Source organism: Humulus lupulus, chromosome 4, assembly GCF_963169125.1.
Source record: "Humulus lupulus chromosome 4, drHumLupu1.1, whole genome shotgun sequence".
Taxonomy (NCBI): domain Eukaryota; kingdom Viridiplantae; phylum Streptophyta; class Magnoliopsida; order Rosales; family Cannabaceae; genus Humulus; species Humulus lupulus.
In genome coordinates, this window is record NC_084796.1 from 113,573,518 (window position 1) to 113,595,764 (window position 22,247).

Here is a 22,247-nt window from a genome sequence, read left to right on the forward strand (position 1 = left end):
TCAGTTGTGGAGGTTGAAAAAACTCATTGTAGCCAAAGGAAATTGAGCAATACAAACATTAATTCTCTACAACTTCATTTTATGTTCAAAGTATATTTTGCATTCTTCTAAGTTTATGAAGGTTCATTGATTGTTTACTAATCTGTGAGTTTTTTTATCTGAGTCTGTTGACGAGTTCTCACCGTCAATAGTTTGGCACTGTCTGTGGGAAGAACAACTAACAAACAGTAGTTCGTCTATTGATTCCAGTAAGGAAAAATGCCAAGGCATTCAAAACGCATATAAGATCATCAAGAAGTGAAGGTTCACCTAGACGAAACCCAGCTAACGACGTCCATAAGAGATCCTCCTTCGCCGATGAATGGAGGTGCGCCAAATTGGCCATAGACAATGGCGAAGAGGAATAATTATCATCCCCAACCATTCATCCTACACTGGACCTTGCAGCACATGCCACCACTCCAATGGAGGGTCATGCACCTCACATTCCGCCAAGGCCTTCGGTGGCCCTACGTTTAAACCATTGAGACCCTGGTCCCTCCAAGCGGAGCCTCGGTAGGAGACCACGAGTACACTGAGTGAGCTCAAGCTCCATAACTCATCACTATGAAGATGAAATACGTGACTTACACTTAAAAAATAAGAGGTTGGTGACCACGGTGGAAAACATGCAAGAGGTACTCAACACTTTGTTACACGAAAAGTTTGATGCACCCCTCCCAAAGCATAAAGAGAAAGAGCATGTGTGAAGTGAAACTACCATACTCATGGATGATGGTGAAACATGACTTTCCATTAGTAATACCCCTCGCCCAATACACAAGGAAGATTCTACCCCAGTGGTGCAACCTAGTGCGAACCCAACCTACGAGAGGTGTGAACCCAATACCACCTCCAAAAGAGCTCCACCTGACTTAAGGCAAAAGCTTAACCAAAGAGGGTCAGAGATGAGAACCACACCCCCTACAACTTCCTCGAGGGACACAACCAAAGTGAGATTTCGCCCTGAGGACCTATGAGACTCCTTGAACAAAAGGAAAAGGGATCTAGACAATGAAATGCAAAGCCTTCAGAACAAGATCGTCGCTGCATCTTTGGGGGGGGGGGGGCACGAAAGGGACGATGAGTTCGATTACAAGTCGTCTTTCACAAGATAAATCCAGATTGAGCAACTCCCTACCAACTTCAAGGAGCCTCACATGACCCCATACGAGGGCACTATAAACCCTAAGTATCACTTAGACACCTTCAATCACCTAATGATGTTAAAGGGGTTAAAATGAGGGCAAGATGCCATTGCTTTACTGTAACGCTAAAAGGAGTTGTGTATAAGTGGTTTTAGAGGTTAAGCCTAGGAGCCATTAGGTCATGGCATTAGTTCTCTGACGAATTCCTCTAACAACACCATGCAATCCGTGAGTATGCTATGTCAGGTACCAGCCTCGCTACCATAAAGCAAGGCGAGGGTGAAAACCCAAAGAGCTATATCCATATATTCAATATGGAAGCAGCTAAGGTGGGTAGTTTAACTAGAACAGAGCTCAAGATGGCTATCACATCCAGAGTTCATCCTAGAAGCAAGTTATGGGATAATATGCTCAAGATAGAGGTCACAGACTTAGATGAATTCTTCGAAAGAGCACAAATGTATATTCTAGTTGAAGAAGGGCAATAGAATAAAAGGGCAGGAGGAAGTGAGCCTTCACCAAAGCTCTCTGCTCATGACAGCCCAAACAATGCTAAAAGAAAATAACATACGAAGGACAAAAAGACGATCGATAGAAAGAGCACAAATGCGGAGGTGAGCCCATACCTACACCGTATACCTTCTATAAAAGTTTTATTGATACCAGAGAGCACATCTTCCTTACTATTGAGTCTAGTTTATGTCATGGTTAGGTGGTGTTTTACGTAGTCTTTTATGTTATTTTTATTTCATTTAGTGCAGTTTTACGTTTTTATTTATTTATTTTTCAATTTTAGCAAATAAAAAGGAGGATTTGAATACTTGGAGGAAATTTGTTCAAAAAGAGAAGAAAAACCCAAGTTTCGGTGTTTTTTACAATAAAGGATGGATTCCGGCATGATTTGAAGGCATTGGTGATTTTTCGGGTTTAAAATTGCAAAAATTGAAGAATTCATTAAGGGTCGCGGCTTGAGAAATTTGGAGACTCGGCCAACTTCTTCACAGAAGCAGTGTTTCAAAGTCAAGACACGAGTCGCGACATGGTTTTGGAGGGTCGTGGCTTGGAAGGGCAAATTTCTAGGGAAATAAAGACACGGGCCGCTGCAGGTGGACAGTTGCGCCGCGGCTTGCCTCAACGAAAAATTCAGTTTTTGGGACATGAGCCGCGGTGCTTGAACAGCTGGGCCACGACCCAATTCCTTCAGAAAGAAAAAAAATTAGGTTATAAACCTAGTTTCGAAAAGAAAGAGGCAGACCGTTTTTTGGTGGTGAAAAATCTTAGAGAACACCTTGGGAGGCTTCATCAATTGTTTGCATTCATCTATTTTTTTATGTTTGTTCTTGAATTTCATTGTCTTTAGAATGACAGTTATGAACTGATATTCTATTTAGGGTTGTTAATTGAGTAGCTTGAATCCATATTATGAACTAATGCAATTATCGTTACTTCTTCATCTTCTTTTCAATTCCTTGCAATCTGTGCTTGTTGATTGATTATTGACTTTCCATCTAATAGTCATTACCTTTATGTTTTTGAATCAAAATCTGAGAAGTGCGATTTGAATTTGCTTTGGTTGTTTAGGATGCAATTTTAATTTGGAACGAGAGTATCTGAATTAATTGTGTAACTCTCTTTTGAGTTGTTTTGATTAATGTTGTCTTTGTGATTAAATTTACCATAGAAATATAGGAAATTTTCACATAGGTTGAGTTTATAATTCATAACATGATGATAAGCTGCTTTTGTCAACTCGTTAATTGAAATAGGAAGAAAGAAGAAGAAATTGGCAACTTGTATTATGGATTAATAGGGAGGATTGTTGATGAGATTAACTGTCCTAATTACTCTATCATTATTTAAATTCAAGATTTTCTCCTACTTATTTTCTTTATTGAGTTTTTTAATTTTGTTCCTACAATTTATAATTTTATTTTTCCTTGTTACAAAAATCAAAGTTTAATTGACCAAATAGAAACAAAAAAATTAATTGGTTGGTAATTGGTAATTCAGTCCTTGAGAATGATACTTGGTTTTACCAAGATTATTACTATTTGCAATACGTGCACTTGCGTAGCAATCAATTTTGCAACAAGTTTTTGGCGCCGTTGCCGGGGACTGAAAACTATCAATATCAGTCTAATTAATTTTATTTCTAATTTGGTTGTTCTTTGTCTTGTTTCTAACCTGTTTCAGTTGCGTTTCTTTATCAATTTCATGTAGTTTTGTTATATGCGTAGCAGAAGAGGAGTAGATAGTCTTGTTCATGTTAATCCTAAGATTGAGAAGGCTTGCAAACAAATAGAAGAAGCAAGAGGTTGGCTCGTTAGATTGTGGAGATGGCACAGAATGATGGGAATAATGGGGTTCTAGAGGTTGTTCAAAGTCAGGGTCAAAATCCTACTGTAAGGAAGCTGAGAGATTATGTACTGCCCACTGTTACGGGAGTACAAAAATGTATAAGATCGCCAGCTGTGGAGGCCAATAATTTTGAGATTAAGCTGGCGATCTTGCAAATGGTGCACTCCACTGTCCAATTTGGCAGTTTGCCTTCTGAAGACCCCCATATGGACTTTGGCAAATTTCTTGGAGTTGTGTGATACCTTCAGGTATAATGGAGTGAGCGACAATGCAATCAGGTTAAGGTTACTCCCATTTTCGATGCGGGAAAGAGCTAAGAGTTGGTTGAACTCCCTTCAATCTAATTCGATAAATACTTGGGAGGATTTGGCTAAGAAATTCCTTGCCATGTTCTTTCCTCCATCGAAAGCTGCTAAATTGAGAGGGGAGATTAATAATTTTTATCAGCTGGACGGTGAATCTTTGTATGACCCTTGGGAAAGGTTCAAGGAGCTATAGAGAAAATGTCCCCATCATGGTATAGAACAGTGGATGTTAGTCCACAATTTTTACAATAGGCTGTGTGGTACAACAAGAACAATTATAGATGTTGCAGCTGGTGGGGCATTCATGAGTAAGAGTGCCAATGAAGCTTATGAATTACTAGAGGACATGGCCACAAACAATCATCAATGGTTTTATGAGAAGTCATCTAGGGTTAGAAAGGTAGCTAGGGTACATGAACTTGATGCAATTACTTCTCTTACAGCACAAGTAGCCTCATTGACAAAACAATTGCAACAAAATATTGTGTCTGCTAATGCGATTCAGATGGCGGCTATGTGTGAAATTTTTGGTGGTTCTCCCTCTTTTGATCAGTGTCCTGCTAATAATAATATCATTCCTATGGACCAAGCTCAGGTTCGAGTTATGGGAAATTTTCAGAGGCCATTTAACAATCCATTCTCCAACACTTACAATGTTGGGTGGATAAATCACCCCAAATTATCTTGGAGAAACAACCAGGGCCAGCAACCTCAGTTTCAGGGTCATTTTTAGCAGAATATGCCACAATAACCAATGAATCAAGCCTCTTCATCACAACAACCTTGGTCACAAGCTCCACCAGTAGGCCTAATGAATTATAAGCTGCACTATTGACTCTTACCAACACTCAAACTCAGTTTATGACTGAGACTAGATCTTCTATCAAAAATCTTGAAACACAAGTGGGGCAGCTAGCCAATATGCTGAATAATAGACCTCAGGGAAACTTGCCTAGCAACACTAAAGTTAATCCTAAAGAGCAATGTCAGGTAATTACTCTGAGATGTGGTAAACAAATTGAGCAGTGTAGTGTACAACAATCAGTGGTTGAGAATGAAGATTTGGGTGAAAAGTCTGATACAGTTGAGCAAGGGGTTACTGAAGATCACAAGAGCACAGAGAAGATTCCTCCAGTTGTTGTTGACCAGCCAGTCCGAGTTCCATATCCTCAGAGGCTTAGAAAAACTACTCTTGATAAACAATTTTCTAAGTATTTAGAGGTGTTTAAAAAGCTGCACATCAATATCCCTTTTGCTGAGGCTTTGGAGCAAATGCCCAGATATGTGAAGTTCATGAAAGAGATTCTGTCTAAGAAAAGAAAGATGGAAGACTATGAAACTATGGCGCTCATTGAAGAATGCACTCCAATATTTCAAAGGAAGCTGCCCCAAAAGTTGAGAGATATGGGGAGCTTTACTATACCTTGCACAATTGGAAAATTTGAGTGTAAGCATGCCTTGTGTGATTTGGGGGCGAGTATTAATTTGATGCCCTTATCTGTGTTAAGAAGACTTGGTTTGGGTGAAGCAAGACCGACAACAGTTACTCTACAGTTGGCAGATCGATCGGTGAAGCATCCACGGGGTAACATTGAAGATGTTCTTGTGAAGGTGGATAAGTTTATTTTTCCTGTTGATTTTATTGTTCTTGATATGGAGGAGGATGTAGACATTCCTATCATTCTTGGAAGACCATTCCTAGCCACCAGCCAGGCTCTCATTGATGTTCAGAAGGGTGAATTGAAGCTTCGGGTTCAAGGAGATAAGGTGGTATTCAATGTTTTCAAGGCAATGACATATCTGAGGGCTAGTGACAATTGTTATAGTGTGGATGTGATAGATAAATCAGTCTCGAAAAGAAGGGTGAGTAAAAATGCCTTAGAGGCAGTGTTGATAGGTGGTGAGGAAGATGATGATGATGTCAAGATGAGAGAATATGTAAAATGGATTAACTCTTATCAACCGTACAGGAAGAAATTTGAAGAGTTGGCGGAGGGACTCGAACGACCATTAACATCTATTCAGCAGCCATCGCAATTGCAATTAAATTCTCTTCCGAATCATTTGTGTTATGCGTACTTGGGTGAGAAGGAGACTTTACATGTAATTGTTTTAGCCGACCTCTCAAAAACTGAATTGGAGATTTTGTTGAGGGTTCTACGGGTTCATAAATTGGCCATTGGGTGGACATTGGCAGATATTAGAGGAATAAGTCCTTCAACAGTAATGCATAAATTTTATTGGAGGAAGATAGCAAGCCATCTATAGAAGCTCAGAGAAGACTCAATCCAGCTATGAAGGAGGTTGTACTTGAGCAGATCCTTAAATGGTTGGACGTCGGGGTGATCTACCCAATTTCTGATAGTGCTTGGGTGAGTCCAGTGTAGGTGGTTCCAAAGAAGGGTGGAATTACAGTAGTAAAAAATGAAAATAACGAGCTAATTCCAACTTGAACAGTGAACGGATGGCGCATTTGTATTAACTATCGAAAATTAAATAAGGCAACACGGAAAGATCACTTCCTACTTCCCTTTATTGATCAAACGTTTGATAGGTTAGCTAGTAATGAGTATTATTTCTTTTTAGATGGTCACTCATGGTATCATCAAATTGCCATCACACCAGGGGACCGAGAGAAAGCAACATTTACATGTCCCTATGGAACATTTTCTTTAAGGAGAATGCCATTCAGACTATGTAATGCACCGGCAACATTTCAAGGGTGCATGATGCCTATCTTTTCGGATATGGTGGAAAGGAGCATTGAGATTTTTATGGATGAATTTTCTGTTTTGGCTCTTCGTTTGATATGTGTTTGGGTAACTTGGAGAATGTATTGAATCGATGTGAAAAAGAAAATCTGGCGTTAAATTGGGGAAAATGCCATTTTATGGTAAAAGAAGGCATAGTACTTGGGCACAAAGTATCCAGTAAAGGTATTGAAGTGGATCGAGCAAAAATCTCTACAATAGAAAATCTTCCACCGCCCGTGTTAGTCAAGGGAATTATAAGTTTCCTAGGACATGCTGGGTTTTACCGAAGATTTATTAAGGACTTTTCGAAGATTTCAAAGCCTCTTTCTACTTCGTTGATGAACGGTGTTGCCTTTATTTTACTGAAGAATGCTTGCATGCTTTTAAAGTACTGAAGGAGAAGCTGACATCTGCACCTATTGTGGTGGCTCCAAATTGGGATTTACCATTCAAATTAATGTGTGATATTAGTGATTATGCGGTTAGCGCGATTTTGGGGCAGCGTATTGACAAGGTATTTCGATCTATTTACTATGCTAGTACAACTCTTAACGATGCTTAGTTGAATTATGCCACAACATAAAAGGAGTTGCTAGCCATAGAGTTTTCTTTTGACAAGTTCAGACCCTATCTGATTGGTAACAAGGTGAATGTGTACACTGATCACTCTGTTATCAAGTATTTGATTACAAAGAAATATGCAAAGCCTCGCTTAATCAAATGGGTTCTGTTGGTATAAGAGTTTGATATGGAGATTCGTGACAAAAAGGGTACTGAAAATCTCGTAGCTGATCACTTGTCAAGACTGGAAGTAGAAGAGAGTCAAAATGATAAACCTGTGCAGATTAATGATTTCTTTCTAGATGAATAGGGTGAGTGAAAATTCTATTGTGCCTTGGTTTGCTGATTTTGTGGATTTTCTTGTTGCAAAGATTGTACCTCTTGAGATGACGAGGCCATAGTTGAAGAAATTTTACTATGAAGTGAAGCGATACTATTGGGAAGAGCCTATTCTCAATAAGCATTGTGTTGACCAAGTCATTCGATGTTGTGTAACTGAGGATGAGATGCATTCTATTCTTACCCATTGTCACAATTTACAATTTGGTGGGCATTTTGGAGCCACAAGAACAATAGCTAAGGTATTGCAAAGTGGTTTTTATTGGATAACCCTATTTATAGATGCTAATTCATTTGTGAAGGCTTGTGATCAGTGTCAGTGCACTGGTAATATCTCAAGGCGAAATGAGATGCCCCTCAATGTGATTTTGGAAGTTGAGCTTTTTGATGTTTGGGGCATTGACTTCATGGGTCCATTTCCACCATCTTACAATAATGAGTATATCCTGTTAGCAATTGATTATGTGTCAAAATGGGTGGAAGCTGCTGCTACGAAGACCAATGACAGTAAAATTGTTTTGAACTTTCTACATAAAATATTTTCACTCGTTTTGGTACACCCTGAGCTCTCATTAGCGATGAAGGGAGTCATTTTGTCAACAAGCAACTTGATGCACTTCTAGCTTGCTATGGTGTATACCACCGCATTGCATTTCCATATCATCCCCAATCAAATGGCCAAGCTGAAATTTCAAATAGGGAGGTGAAAAGTAACCTTGAGAAGACTGTGGATAGTTCAAGGAAAAAATGGTCAAAGAAGTTGGATGATGCACTATGGGCTTACAGAATAGTGTTTAAAACATCGATATGTATGTCTCCATATCGCTTAGTTTTTTGAAAAGCTTGCCATCTTCCAGTTGATTTAGAGCACAGGGCATATTGGGCAATGAAAAACTTAAACTTTGATTGGGATGCTGCTAGTGAGAATAGAATTTTGCAACTGAATGAGCTTGATGAATTTCGTAATGGGGCATACAAAAATAAAAAAATCTATAAGGAGCGTAACAAAGCTTGGCATGACAGAGACCTAGTCAGAAAAGAGTTTCAACCATGGCAGAAGGTACTTCTTTTCAATTCACGGTTGAGACTATTTCCTGGAAAATTGAAGTCACGGTGGTCAGGTCCTTTTACTGTTGTGAGAGTGTTTCCATATGGCTCAGTGGAAGTGAAAGGAAAGAATGGAAATCCTTTTAAGGTGAACAAGCAATGGTTGAAACCATACATGGGCAGTGCATTTGATCAAGCAAAGTCAATAATCCTCTTAAAGCCCTTTTGAAGAGGAGTTCAGCGTCCGACTAAATGACGTTAACGAAAGCGCTCGTTGGAGGCATCCCATATATTTTTATTGCTTTCTTAACTTTTTGGTCTAGTTGGAACAAAATTTTATGTTTAATTTTTGCACTTGGAAATTATGAATAGTTAGTTTGTTATTGTACATATGGAATCATGAAAAGCGTGAAAAAAATGAAAATGAAGAAAAAAAAATCTTAAGGGTTGCGGCACAACCTTAGTGGGCCGCGACAAGACCCCTAGCAGAGGCGCAGTGATCTTTCCACGGGGGTAGGGAGGCCGCGACATAGACCATGGAGGGTCGTGACTCTTATACCTAGAAAAGAAAAAGAAAACGGAGGTGGGTCGCGACACAGGAAAAGAAGGGTCACGACTGTTGAAGCTAAAATTCTCAGAAAAAGGAGGTGGGTCGCGGCGCTGGGTCGCGAAAAATCCTATAAAACACAGAAAAAAACCTATTTTTTCCAATTTCTCCTCACATTTCTTTTTTTTCCTCTTCCCCATACCTCCGACTCTCCCATTCTCAACCTCAATAACCCATTTGTTTTCTCATTAAGTCACCATTCCCCAACCATTTCTCATCTCCAATCTCCTTCATTTGACCTAAAACACAAATTTTCTCCTTCATAAAACCCTATTTTTGAAAATTCCTATTTAATACCATGGATTTATGAAATTGTTGTTGTCAAAGGAAGGAGACAAGTTAACAAACAGGGGTTTCTCACTAAAGTAAGTACAATTTATCCATTTTCTTTGAATTTTCAATGCTAAGTTGGTAGTTTTTGGATAAATTGTAAGTGAAAATTGTTGTGGAGCCATTTGGTGGGTTTGTGATGGACTGCGAATTATTAATGCGCTTATCGTATATGTTCATGATATTTTGATTTGGGGGGAAGTGAGAAAACAAGGGGAGGTTCTGCCCAATTTCTCTCAGAAAATTTGGTGATAGTAATCATTTTTGTACTTGTGCGATGGGTCCTAAAAGAAATCCTCCAAGTGGTGCTTCTTCAAAGAAAACCTCCTCATCCTGAGCCTAACAACCACCACCACCACCCACTGATTTTTAACACAAAAAAATTCAAAACTAAGGAGGCTGCAGATTTGTTTAAAAAAATCAATGGGAATCCGTTGTTCTGGAAAGGGGGATGGAGTATCAATTGGAACCATACCCAAATGACTCCCACTATAAGTCAATCAGAGCTGAAATTACTCGCCAAAATTGGGGCATAGTTTGTAAGCAAATGCAAGTGGATAATGCTAATTACTCTCAACTGTGTAAGTTTTATGCAAATTTCCCCAGTCAAGATGATGAGCAAAAAGTTTTTGTTCGAGGCAAGGAAGTGTCATCCGACATTGCCTCTTTTAATACTTTGCTTCATCTTCCTACTATTGCAGCCACTGAAGATGAACACTGGCAGTTGGCTCATTTTAGCAAGGTCGATTATGTTGAGGTGGCAGAAACATTGAGCATACCGGGGGTTCAATTTCATTATCATGGCGGTGAGCCAAAGCATTTGTTTCGCTGGCAGTTGAATCGCATTGCCCGTGCTTGGGCTTATTTTGTGAGTGCTTGTCTATTGCCCAGCACTCATGTATCTTCTATTGATCAGGAGCACTGTATCTTGGTTTACGCTATCATGACGGGCAAAATAGTAGGTGTGGGAAAATAATCAGGCATAGCATTCGCAACATCAGTAAATTTAATACCACTTGTGGCTCAGCACATGGCACATTCATAACTCCTTTGTGTGAGACTTATGAGGTGCTAGTGTTTGAAGTAGACATAATATGGAAGCCCATGAAACCTATCACTCTGTCTATAGTTTATGGTTTTCCTCCGACCTCTCTTGAGCCTCAACAACCTGGCCAAGCCCCCAAACATCCGCGAGGTGGAGACGATGATGAGATCAATCCCATTGGTACATGTTCGACTGAAGATGCAGGACCCAGTGGTAGTACGCCCTTTTTGGCTATTGGTGGGCCCATTGATTACCATACTCAGTCCACACATAATCGGCTAGATTACATCATTCAACAAAATCAATATATGATCCAGTCACATCATGCTCAAAACCACCATTTCAATCAATATATGGAGCAACAGAGTGAGTATGATGCTCAACATGTGGATTCCCTCAATGCTTTAGTCCAACGGTGGTCGATGAGTGAGGCCGATCAGCATACCTTTATATATCCCCCACCATACATGCCCTACAATCCACCACCTCCGCCACCGCCATACTGATGTGGCGTGTCTTTTGAGGTAAGTTTTTTTCTCTTTGGTTTTCATGCCACATTAGGGACAATGTGAAATTTATGTTTGGGGAAGGGGCTTATCAATTTTACTTCGTTTTTGTTTTCCTTTTAGTTTAATGTTTTTATTTTAATTTTGTCTTTAGTGTCGAAAAGTTAAGCCGATGAAATTTCTTTACTAATGTCGTTTGTCATCACTTGTGGGATAGAGATTGTGTGAATAACCGTGTGCTTGATTTGATTGCTCCTTAGATTAATTTTAGTTTCGTGTTGTACTTTTAGTATGTTTTGTAAATGTGGATAAGTAGAGTGTGTTATACATGTTTTACTTAGGTTTGCGATAAGAATTGTGGAAAAGAATAGAACTTGTTTTGCTTGTTTTTTGAGGCAAAATCTTTGATGATACATGATTTGGAATGTGATTTAGGCATATTTTTGGAATGTTTGGACCTTTCTAGCTTACCCTTATCATTTTTCCCTAGTTTGCCCATTTGCGCCTAAACTTGTTATTTGTTGATTAACCACATAATTGAGCCAAAACTATACCTAATATTTTCTTTCATTGACCGTTGAATTATACCATAAGCTTGGAAATAAGTTTGGGGGAGAATTTTTATTTGGGTAAAAAGTGTTGTTATGTGTAGATAAATTGACTCCATATGATTGAGAGAAAAATATAGAGTTGGGCAACATCACTAGTTTGCTTAAAATGCAATTATGAATTCAAAAAAAAAAAAGTATTGATTAATAAAAGTAAGTGATCTTGGTGCAATGTTTTGTGAGTTCTCTCAAGTTTAGGGACGTTAATGAATTGGGGACATGTATTTGTTTGAGTTGGTTTCTGGTATGTTTATCGTATAATTAAGCTTATATGACTTTTTTGTCCACCTTTACCTAAGCCAAAACATTATGAACCTTGAAAGACCTTGTGATTCCAATGCATGTATTGTTGACATTAGTGGAGAAAAGAAAGCGTGCAAGCTTATTGAACTTTGGTTAGTGGATTGTTGGATTGAGTGAGAAATTTATGGTATGTCTTAATTTTTCTGTAATTTGCACGATATATTCTAATTTCCAATGGAGGCATTCAAGTTAATTGATGGAGTGATTGGATTGAAATTCTGGTTTTATAATGCAATTGATATATTGCGAGTGATGACAATGCGATGTGAATAATATGAGGCTTAACTGTATGTTTGTGTGTTGTGTTTTAAGCTTAGTTTCAATCTTTACTCGAGGGCGAGTAAAGGTTAAGTTTGGGGGAATTTGTTGAGTCTAGTTTATGTCACGGTTAGGTGGTGTTTTAGGTAGTCTTTTATGTTGTTTTTATTTCATTTAGTGCAGCTTTACGCTTTTGTTTATTTGTTTTTCAGTTTTAGCGAATAAAAAGGAAGATTTGAATACATGGAGGAAATTAGTTCAAAAAAAGAAGAAAAACCCAAGTTTCGGTGTTGTTTTCAATAAAGGGTGGATTCCGGCATGATTGAAGGCATTGGTGATTTTTCGGGTTTAAAATTGCAAAAATTGAAGAATTCATTAAGGGCTGCGGCTTGAGCAATTTGGAGTCATAGCCAGCCTCTTCAAAGAAGCAGTGCTTCGGAGTCAAGACACGGGCCGCGATTTGGAAGAGCAAATTTCCAGGGAAATAAAGACACGGGCCGCGACAGGTGGACAGTTGCGTCGCGGCCCACCTCAACAAAAAATTCAATTTTTGGGATGGGGCGCGGCCCAAATCCTTTAGAAACAAAAAAAATTAGTTTATAAACCTAGTTTCGAAAAGAAAGAGGCAGACGGTTTTTGGGTGGCTTAAAATCTTGGAGAACACCTTGGGAGGCTTCCTCAATTGTTTGTCCTTCATCTATTTTTTTTATGTTTGTTCTTGAATTTCTTTGTGTTTAGAATGATAATTATGAACTAATATTATGTTTAGGGTTGTTAATTGAATCACTTGAATCCATATTATGAACTAATGCAATTATCATTTCTTCTTCATCTTCTTTTCAATTCCTTGCAATCTGTGCTTGTTGATTGATTATTGATTGACCATCTAATAGTATTAAAATCTGAAAAGTGCGATTTGAATTTTCTTTGGTTGTTTAGGATGCAATTTTAATTTTGAAAGAGAGTATCTAGATTAATTGTGTAACTCTTTTTCGAGTTGTTTTGATTAATGTTGTCTTTGTGATTAAATTTACCATAGAAATATAGGAAATCTTCACTTAGGTTGAGTTTATAATTCATAACATGATGATAAGTTGCTTTTGTCAACTCGTTAATTGAAATAGGAAGAAAGAAGAAGAAATTGGTAACTTGTATTAGAGATTAATAAGGAGGATAGTTGATGAGATTAACTGTCCTAATTACTCTATCATTATTTAAATTCAAGGTTTTCTCCTACTTATTTCCTTTATTGAGTTTTTGAATATTGTTCTTACAATTTATAAATTTTTTTACCTTGTTACAAAAATCAAAGTTTAATTGACCAAATAGAAACAAAAAAATTAATTGGTCGGAAATTGGTAATTCAGTCCTTCAGGACGATACTTGGTTTTACCAAGATTATTACTAATTTGCGATACGTACACTTGCGTAGCAATCGATTTCACAACACTTACAAATAAAACCCTCACCATTGAGAAAGGACCAATCCAAAAGAGATCCCAGCAAGTACTGTCAATACCACAAAGACATAGGTCATACCACTGTAGAGTGAACCCACTTGAAAGTGGAAATCGAAGAACTCATACGCAGGGGACACCTGGGTAGGTACATCAGAAGAGAGAATCCAAGACAAGAAGATCGACCAACCACACCACAATCTCCAGAACGAGCTCTGGAACTATATTTGGGGGTATTTTATTAGGAGGAGAATCAATAAAAGGAAGGGATCACTACGCCCAAGAAGCTAGGCAAAGCCCACCTCCATGAACGATGAGCTTAGAGCAACGACCCCAAAAGAATATTAAAGGAGAAGGCGACTCGATAACTTTCATGAAGGAGGATGCTCGAGGATTGCACTTCCCTCATAACGATCCCCTGGTGCTGACTGTCCAATTAGCCAATATGAGAGTACACCAAGTCTTAGTGGATAATGGAAGTTCTATGGATGTTCTATATTGCCCCGCCCTAGATAATATGAGCTTCAACCCAGGAATTTGATTCAACCTCTATAGACTATTGAGCTAGTTCTCACCATGGGAGAGCAACCCAGGCAAAACAATGTTATGTCTAACTTTGTCGTAGACGACTATGCCTCGAAATTCAATGCGTTATTAAGGAGAATTTCCCAGAGAGAATTGAAAACAGTGGCCTCAATTTATCACATATGCATTACGTTCCCAACCCTGAGAGGAATATCAAACATGAAAGGAAAGCAAAAGGAAGTGAGGGAGTGTTACAACACCTCCCTCCGAACGGTAGCCAGGCCATGAGAACCCACGAAAATGATGGCACGCAAAGATGTAGCTGGGAGGCATACTCGCAAGAGTTTGATCCTTGAGTCACTGAAGAGGCCCAAGCGGAACCCATAGATAAGTTGGAAGAGATTATCGTAAGTGAAGAACTCTTATGAAAGTTAAAAGACAGGAGAGGCCTTCGAGAGGATCTCAAGAAGAATCTAGCAATGTTCTTAAATGACAACCTTGACATATTCACCTGGAGTCATGAAGACATGATAGGAATAGATCCTTCCATCACGTGTTACAACCTAAACATAGACCCCAAGGCAAAGCCTGTGAGATAGAAGAGGATAACACTTGATCTTGAAAAATACGCAGCCCTGAAAGGGGAAGTCGATCAATTGAAAACAAATGGATTCATCTGTGAGGCATTCTACCCAGTATGGGTCTCAAACCCAGTACTAGTCCCAAGCCCGAATGGGAAGTGGAGAACATGTGTTGATTTTACAAATCTCAACAAGATATGTCCCAAGTATAGATTCCCACTCCCAAGGATAGATCAATTGGTTGATGCGACAGCTGGTCATGAACTACTCAACTTCATGGACGCCTATTCAGGATACAACCGAATACTTATGAATCTAGCTTATGAGAAGCACACTTCATTCAAAATGGACAAAGGACTCTACTACTATAAGGTGATGCCCTTTGGTTAAAGATGCAGGCACTACCTATCAAAGGTTGGTGAATAGGATGTTTGCTAATCAAATAGGAAGAAATTATAAAGTATATGTAGATGATATGTTGGTAAAAACCAAGAAAGCTGAGGAACTCACCTAGGACCTCGGTGAGATGTTCGACACACTCCAGAAGTATATGATGAAGTTGAACCCACTCAAGTGCACCTTTGGGGTCTCATCAAGAAAATTTCTGGGCTTCATGGTTAATTTTAGAGGCATCGAAGCAAACTCTAACAAAATTAGAGTCCTGGTAGAGATGAATCACGTCAGGAACAAGAAGGAGGTGCAGTGTCTAATAGGAAGATTAGCAGCGCTCATAAGTGGCTCCCTTTCTTCAACATCCTAAAAGAGAAAAAAAAAGTTTGATTGGGATGAGGAATGCGAGGAGGCCTTCACCACGTTGAAGGAACACCTCTGGAAATAGCCCCTATTAGCCAAACCTGAAAACGGCAAAGGTTGTACCTATATCTATCTGTGTCTGAACACGCCATAATTACTGCTCTAGTCAAGGGGGAGAAGAAGCTCCAACAACATGTATACTACATCAGCAAGCATCTAGTGGATGCAGAAACTCAGTACCCAGAAAAAGAAAAGGTTGCTTACGCCCTAGTGGTGGCCTCAAGAAAGCTAAGGCCCTACTTCCATGCCTACTCCATCGAAGTACTCACCAACAACCCCCTAGGGCAGATCCTACATAAGCCTGAGACCTCAGGGAGGATACTCAAGTGGTCAATTAAGCTGAGTCAGTTCGACATCTCCTATACACCAAGAGTCTCCATCAACGGACATGTGCTAGGAGATTTAATAATGGAGTTCACTTATCGCCCCGATGAAGAATGAGAGATGATAATGAACGAACATCCTCACAAGGAAGAGGAATGAGAGTTCGAATGATTGAGTTTACATGTGGACAGAGCTTCTAATGAAGGAGGGGTCGGAGTCGGGATTGTCCTGACTGTACTTGGGGGACATAAGATGTAATGTGCGATAAGATTCAGATTTGGAGCCTCAAACAACGAGGAAAAGTATGAGGCGCTTCTGGCTGCCCTGAGTTTAGCCAATAATTTAAAGGTAACTCATTTTTGCATTTTTAGTGAATCACAACTAGTGGTGTTCTAGGTAATAGGTGAGTACCAACCAAGAGGCCCCAAAATGGTGGCATACCTAACCAAGGTGAAAGATCACTTAGACCATCTGAAGGGGTATACCATTGAGAAAATCCCACGGGACAAACATAACAATGTGGATGCCCTCGCAAAGCTCACCTCCACTAAAGATGGAAACCTCTTCGAGTCTGTCCCTGTTGAATACCTGTCCAAACCATGCATCGTTGAAGAGAAATTCCTAATGATCAAGGCCCAAGAAGGATTTTGGATTGACCTGATCAAAAAGTATTTGTAGGAGGAGGTTCTTTACAATGTGTTGATGAAGAAGAAGCTCAAAAGGTTCTTTAAATAATACATGAAGGAGAATGTGGAAACCACGTAAGTGGATAGTGAATGGCTAGAAAGGCCAAATGGCAAGGGTACTAATGGCCCACGATGAAGAAGGACGGTACCCACCTCGCATGCAAGTGCGACAAGTGCCAACGAAATTAAAACTACCCTAGACAACCACTCGGTGAATTAACAAGCATGACGAACCCCTAGACATTTGCGGTGTCGGGGATCGTTTTGATCGGGGTGCTACCTCAGGGCCGGGGAGGAACAAGATATGCAATAGTAGCGCTAGAACACTTCACCAAGTGGGTGGAAGCAAAACCCTTTACAAACATTACCGGCAAGCATATTGTCTTCTTTGTTAACAAGTTCATTGTTTATAGGTATGGAGTGCCATACAAAATCATATTTGATAATGGCACCCAATCCAAGGGAGCCGCGTTTGAAGCTTACTGTGAAAAAAAAAGGCATAAGTAGGAGTTTCTCGATCATTGTGCATCCACAGACCAATGGGCAAGTTGAGGCCATAAACAAGGTTCTCGAGAAGAATATTAAGACCAAGCTAGAAATTGGCAAGTTGAGGCCATAAACAATGTGCTATGGGCTTATAGAACCACGCCTCGCACTACTTCGGGAGAAAACCCATTTTTTTTGGCCAATGGATGTGAATCCGTACTCCCAATAGAACTGAAGATCAACTCTTTCAGGGTCTATTCTTATGAAAAACAAGCCAACCATGAGGTGATGGCCGAGAAGTTAGTCTTACTAGAAAAAAGGAGGGAAAGTACGCAACTGAGAGTAGGAATGTACCAGCAGCGGGTTGCACAATACTACAACTCAAGGCTACATGAGCGTGCCTTCAAGGTTGGAGATCTAGTGCACATAAAATTTATCCCCAACACCTGAGAACAAGGAGCTCAAGTTCTGGTAGAAACACATGGAAGGACCTTACAGAGTCATCCAAGTTGTTTCCCCCAACACCTACAAGCTGGCACGCCTCGACGATACAGTCGCCTCTCATGCTTGGAATGTCGAGCACCTCAAAATGTACTTTTCGTGATGTTTCTCACCTTTAGCATGATGAATCAAAAGAGGTTGCTCTATTTATCCTCCATTTGTGTAGCTAGAGTAAGTTATGTTGTAGTTTATAATGTAAAGAATCAAAGAAGTTGCCCGAGTTGGCTTCCTAGTGTAGTGAAATTTCATTATCTGACAAATGTGAGTGTCATTGGAATATTGAGTATTCACTTGTTATATCATTAACACTCAAAGCGCTTATCCAATTCACTTGCCCTAATTGCCAACTGAAATTTCCAAAAGCATATGTAAAAAAGGACTAGTCAAAAGTGCTTAGCGAGATGAATCTTGCCAACCACTTGGAGGGCAAGAGACTAGCATAAAAATGTACATAATTATGTATACCAAAGAAATGAGGCCCCTATATACGGACCTTGATAGAGGCCTCTCATGTATGTAAGGTGTTATCCCAAAAAATTGGTATATCTGACGTGACACTAATCTTGAACACGTGGCATTATGCTTTAGACAAATGGCGTTAAGTCGGGCAGGCTGGTCGGAGTATACTCACATAATATATAATAGTTACTACTTGGCAGTGCCACCAGAAAACTTGCTGGTCAGTGTAACTGACAGATAAACTTGGTCGGTGGAAAGCAATTACACCACGCACCTAACAGCCTAAAAACTCGGTCAGAGCTTCTAAAGAATAGGAGAACAACTACTTGTGAGAGTATAGGAATATTTTCCCAACAGTTATGCTTGGGCATAACCCCTGGGCCATTGGATCAGTATAAATACAAACCCTCCACCACAGTGGAGGGGGTTCACGAAATTGCCTACCGACTAGTGTTTAGAAACATATCGGACAACCTATTTTCATACCTAGCAGTGATTCTGCCTTATTGTACTGTCTTTTACACATAGAAATCCACTTATAATCCCTTGTGTTCTTGTGCAAACCTTCAAGAATAATACAAATCTAAGAGGAAGTAGGTCACTACCAATTCTTAGGGTTGAACCTCTATAAATCCTGGAGTTCTTTATTATTTATTGCTCATTATTATTAGGTTTTTGGCTCATTTATTGTTTATTGATTGTTCTATTGAAAGCTCTAGAATTAATTATTTTGACTCCGTGTCAGTTGACTAAAAAATCAGTCAACATAAGGATTAGCTACCCTTACAGACCATGAGATGATCAGCAGGTCCCATGGGTTTCATAGCCCTTGGCCCATATAAAAAATAACCCTGCATGAAGGGTCCTTAATATAAGTCTAGATCGACCAGCATAAAACTGTCCATAAAAATCCTTCACGAACATCTCCCAGGAAACTATACTGGTCGGAGGGAACTTGAAATACCATTCCTGAGCAAATTCAGACAAAGTGGCAGGAAAAATCCTGCACCGAGCATATTTTGACACCTTCTGGTTGTTCATTTGTATCTCAAACTTGTTCACGTGAGATACTGGATCTTCCCCTCCCATGAAGTTGGGTAGAATTGGCTTTTTGAATTTGTTCGGAACTTCTGCCACAGTAATTCTATTAACGAATGGGGTTCCCTTCCTTCGATCAAACTCTATGTGGGACATTTTATTCCAAACTAGCTGATGCATGACCTGATTCAAGGCATCTATTTGAGCCTGTACAACATCTGATATTGCTGGAGCGGCTGGTGCTAGGGGAATTATTCGTCATGTCTTTCTCTTTAGTTATTGAGCACATCCCTCAGATCTTCACCCCTACGTCTCTACTCGCTTGCACCTAGTCGGTGAAAGACATTGGGTTGCTTAGGCTGTCCCCCAACATTTTGGCTCGTCGCTCGGTTCTCCATTGGCAGAGGATTTTGCTATCCGCCATTCTCCTCCTACTACTGACCATCGTTTCTCCTGCTAGAATCTGCCTCATTATAATCATGGCCATCTCTAAATTGTGACCTATGAGTGTGCGACCTACTGTACGCATTGTTCCCCTCTCTTCCTTCTGGTATGCCTCGATAAACAGGTGGAGGCCTGTGTTCGTCGTTAGGTCCTCTGACATTACTATGTCGTGGGGGTTCCCAGTGTAACGTCCTACGTTTTTGGGTACCTTTAAACGACTCGGGTCAGGATTTTTCCCCCGGGTTAAGAATATTATTTTAAATAATATTATATATTTTTTTGGAAGTATTCCATGAGTTATTGCTAGCCAAAATATGAATTTTGTGATTTTAAAAGTCAAGATAAGACTTTCGGTCCTGGACCGACACAAAAACCCTGATTGGGTAAAAATCTCGGAAAATAAAACGAAAAATCATGGCAATTATATTTTGGGCATAAAACACATTCATAAAAGTTAAAGTTTGGTCAAAAATAATAAACCTAAAATAAAATGGAAATTTTAAGGCATTTTGTGGTAAATGCCTAATTTTGCCGAAATGGGGAATTTGATTCCATGAATGGACCTTAGGTTAAATTTTATTATGTGATTAATTAAATTTAAATGTGAGAGACATTAAATTTAATTAATTAATGTTAAGTTTGGTGATTAAAACTTAATAAGAGTGAAAAAAGGTGTCAAAAGCCAATTTGGACTTTTCTTCTTATGAAACCTTTATAAAAAAAAAAGAAATAAATAATGATCACATATATGGCAAAGGGTGGCCGGCCATGTGCTATTTTAGAGTGGTGTGAACCCAATTTTATAAAGTTTAACTCCCATTTAATTAAGAAGTCAAGTGGGCAAGTGGGTAGAAAAGCACTCAAGTGTTTTATGATATTTTGAAGAGTTGTGTGAGCCATTCTAACCCCCAAATCTGACCACTCTCCCTCCCTCATTCACTCTCATCTGATTTTTGAAGACTTTCTCAAGTGTTCTCTCCATTTTCGACCCCCAAGAACACCAAAGAAACTTGGAAGCTAAGTCTTGGTCTAGGAAGGGTTTTCCCTAAGGTAAAGTTTCATTAATCTAGACTTTTGTCAAGTTTTAATCATAAAGTTTCAAATAGCTAATTACCTATGTTGTTGGGGGAAGTTGGTTAGGGTTTTTGAAAGGTTTTGGAGGAGCCAAAGCTAATAGGAAGGTCAAAACCTTAAGCTAGAACACCAAAGAGGTAAAAAGTTTACTTTTGATGATTTTTGTTGTAGGGTTTTTAGTTTTAAGCATTATTTTGTATATTTAATGCTTAAAGTTTCTTGTTGGTGATGTAATAAGGTTATGGTAGTTGTTTAATAATTTTTATGATGCATGTGTATTGATTTTTGAAAATGGGAACCAAAACCCCCAAGGGTTTTGTAGGATACCCTAAAACATAACATGTTTTGAGCTGTGACTTCCAAGGGGTCAAGCAGCCACTGTATATTGGTTTTGTAAAATTAAATTATACTGTGATTTTGTTGAGATTGAGTACATAAAATTGAGCTTTTGAAACACTAATTTTTTTTTAGAAATGAGTAAGTTATGCTATTTCAAAGTTTAGGTAAAAAACAGTTTTTTCGTATTCTTATTTTCGGAACCAAGTTTGGACAGCCACGGTATAGAGCAAATGAACCCAGTTTTTTCTAAAATTTTGTGGACATATTTCTGGCATAACCTATTATTCCACTGTAAAATTTGGTAAGAAAATATTGAACGGTTTGAAAGTTATTAACTGTCAAATTTGGAAAAAATAAGGACTTGAAAATAAGGTCATTTTTACCTCATTGTTGGAAAATGATTTCACCAATAAAAAATGCTCATTTTGACCTAAGATTTTACAAAGACCTAAACGGCATAACAAAAATGGATTTGGGAAATTTTGGTAACAATTGGGTAAGTAAATTTCAAGTTATGAACTAACGAAGTATGTATTAAAAAATGTGAAAAATAGGTTTTTCACACTTAGTGTAAAAATGAGATTTTGGAACATAAGGTAAAAAGTAAAATTTTGTTTATTTCAAGATATAAAATGGTAAGTCTTGAAATCATATTTTCACTAAAATTACCCCTTTGAGTTTAAATGAATTATTTTTATTAAAGAGTTTTTATTCTTTCTAAAAATAAGAGATTCAATTTATTAATAGTTAATAAATTAAAAGAGGGTTTAAAACCCTATATTTTGAGAAAATAATTAAATGAATTATTTTTCTAGTAAGTAAAAATTGATTAATTGCTTTTGGAAAATTAATTAGTCAAGATGAGAAATTTATAACGGTTTTCCTAATTAAGACAAATTAGGCAATTTTCTTAAATCGGTTTTTAGATATTAAAACCTTAAGAAAACTAAAAGGAAAATTTAAAGATTTTATTTTCTTTAAAAATAATTAAGGAATTTATTTGTATTTTCTAGGATATAATACCGGCTAAAATCTTACATATTTTAACCGACTAGTCGAAAGTGCAGGTTAATAGCGATACCTTGAAAGAATAAGATTTTTAGCGGGTTGTGGGGAAATACCATTGTGATACCCGAGCCTAGGTATTGAGACCTTAGGATAGGTCTCCTCGAGACTTAGGGTTTAGTCTCGAATATTTTGTCTGACTTTCCTTAATAGGTTTAAAACCAAATAAGGATTATAAATCCTTACAAATGACTTTTATTAAAATGACCAAACTGCCCAAAATAATAATAATGAATTATGAGTGCCAT

The 22,247-nt window shown here is 38.5% G+C and overlaps 1 non-coding gene across 1 annotated transcript; it reads right to left on the reverse strand.

Annotated features, from left to right (window-relative positions):
• Positions 1-3,959: 3,959 nt before the first annotated feature.
• LOC133833480 (small nucleolar RNA R71) lies at positions 3,960-4,066 on the reverse strand. Its single transcript, XR_009892857.1, has one exon. It is a non-coding gene; the product is annotated as a small nucleolar RNA R71 (small nucleolar RNA).
• Positions 4,067-22,247: the final 18,181 nt, after the last annotated feature.